Below are 2,559 nucleotides of genomic sequence, written 5' to 3'. Positions count from 1 at the left end.
CAGGCGTGGTGGTAGGCGCCTGTAATCCCAGCTAATCAGGAGGCTGAGGCAGGAGAATCACTTGAACCCAGGAGGCGGAGGTTGCAGTGAGCCGAGATCGCGCCACTGCACTCCAGCCTGGGCAACAAGAGAAAAACTCTGTCTCAAAAGAAAAAGAAAACCAATGGGTATCCCAAAGAAATCAAAACAGATACCTAATCACAGCCTTCTCTGGAATTCATAACTCATCACTCACATAACAGGGATTTCTTTCTCTCTTTCTTTCTTTTCTTTTGTTTTTTGAGATGGAGTCTCACTCCGTCGCCCACGCTGGAGTGCAGTGACGCAGTCTCGGCTCACTGCAACCTCCACTTCCCGGGTTCAAGCGATTCTCCTGCCTCAGTCTCCCGAGTAGCTGGGATTCCAGGCGCCCGCCACCACACCCAGCTAATGTTTGTATTTTTAGTAGAGATGAGGTTTCACTGTGTTGGCCAGGCTGGTCTTGAACTCCTGATCTCAGGTGACCCACCCACCTCGGCCTCCCAAAGTGCTGGAATCAAAGGTGTAAGCCACCGTACCCAGCCAACATAACAGGGATTTCTAAGTGTGACGGTTAATTTTAGGTGTCAACTTGAATGAATTGAGAATCTAGAGAGGTGGTAAAGCATTATTTTGGATGTGTTGGTGATGTATTTCCAGGGGAGACTAGAGTGTGAGTTGGTGAACTGAGTAGGGAAGATCTGATCTCAGTGTGGGCGGGCAACGTTCAATCGACTGGTGGACCACAGAGAACAGAAAGGCAGAGGGAAGGCAGAGCCTCATGCTGTCTCCTGGACCTGGGATGGCCTTCTCCTCTTGCCTTTGGACAGCAGGACTCCAGGCTCCCTGCCTTTGGACTCTAGGACTTACATGAGCACCCTCCTCCACCAGCCCCGAGTTCTCAGGTCTTTGGCTGTGGACTGAGAGTTATACCATTGGCTTCCCCAGTTCTGAGGCGTTGGACTTGGACAAAGCCACACTACCACCTTCCCTGGGTCTCCAGCTTCCAGATGGCCTGTCATGGGACTTCTCAGCTTCCAAAATCACATAAGCCAATTCTCCTCATAAATCCCCTCTCCTGTCTCTATATATCCTATTGGATCCATCTATCTGGAGAACATTGACTCACCTAAAGCATCTTAAAAATAAGATTGGAGTGCAGTGGCACCATCATGGCTCACTGCATCCTTGACCTCCTGGGCTCAATACTCCTGCCTTGGCCTCCTGAATAGCTGGGACTACAGGCATGTGCCACCACACTTGGCTAAAAATATATACATATTCTTAAAAGTGGTTATTCAGCAATGACCTGCAATTTATAAAGAACAAGAACAAAGCTTATCTTTAAAATCATCATTTTAATAATCGTTCATTGCCACTCCTTTGGTCAGAGTTTCTCTAGGTGGTAGCTGCTTTTCTCACTCCTATTTAATACAGCAAAAGAAGAAGACTTCAATGAAGTTAATATGAAACCAGAGACAGTGAAGAGAGAGAACCAGAGGTTGAGAAGAGGAAATACCAGTTTCTTTCAGGATGATGTTACTTCCTTTTTAAAAACAAAAAAAAAAAAAAGTCTTTTCATGTTGGATTGTCAAGGCATAAATTGTAGTGTGGTTCCAAAATGTCTAATAATAGGGAAATAATTTAATAAATTATAGTACTGTCAAACAATGAAGTATCATGAGCCAATTAAAATGAATTTTTTAGGTCAGGTGTAGTGGCTCACGCCTGTAATCCCAGCACTTTGAGAGGCTGAGGCAGGTGGATTGCTTGAGGTCAGGAGTTTGAGTCCAGGCTGGCCAACATGGTGAAACCCTGTCTCTACTAAAAATACAAAAATTAGCTGGGTGTGGTGGCATTGCAGTATTAACAGAGGTTATCATCAGATGTTGAAGTCATGGCTTTAAAAACATTAATTATTATACTTTTTATTTTCCAAATATTTATATGGGCATTTATTATTTTTATAATAAAAGTTGGATGTAAAATAATAAAGGGTTTTCATATTGTGGTTGAACTGTAAATGAGAGTTACTGAGGATTACAGTTTCCAAAAATACACGTGGTTTTAATAGTCCTGTCTCATTGTGAATAGAAATACAATTTTTCGGCCGGGTACGGTGGCTCACGCCTGTAATCTCAACACTCTGGGAGGACAAGGTGGGTGGATCACAAGGTCAGGAGTTCAAGACCAGTCTGGCCAACATGGTGAAACTCTGTCTCTACTAAAAATACAAAAATTAGCCGGTCGTGGTGGTGCATGCCTATAATCCCAGCTACTTGGGAAGCAGAGGCAGGAGAATCGCTTGAACCCAGGAGGAGGTTGCAGTGAGCAGAGATCACACCACTGCACTCCAGCCTGGATGACAGACAGAACAAGACTCTGTCTCGGAAAAAAAAAAGGAAGAAAGCATACAGATTTTCTTTTTTTTTGAGACGGAGTCTCACTCTGTCGCCAGGGCTGGAGTGCAGTGGCCGGATCTCAGCTCACTGCAAGCTCCGCCTCCCGGGTTCACGCCATTCTCCTGCCTCAGCCTCCCAA

This window comes from Colobus angolensis, unplaced genomic scaffold (genome assembly GCF_000951035.1).
Source record: "Colobus angolensis palliatus isolate OR3802 unplaced genomic scaffold, Cang.pa_1.0 Scaffold18, whole genome shotgun sequence".
In the NCBI taxonomy this organism is placed as follows: domain Eukaryota; kingdom Metazoa; phylum Chordata; class Mammalia; order Primates; family Cercopithecidae; genus Colobus; species Colobus angolensis.
The sequence above is the reverse complement of the archived record's forward strand: the minus strand, read 5'-3'. Positions refer to the sequence as shown.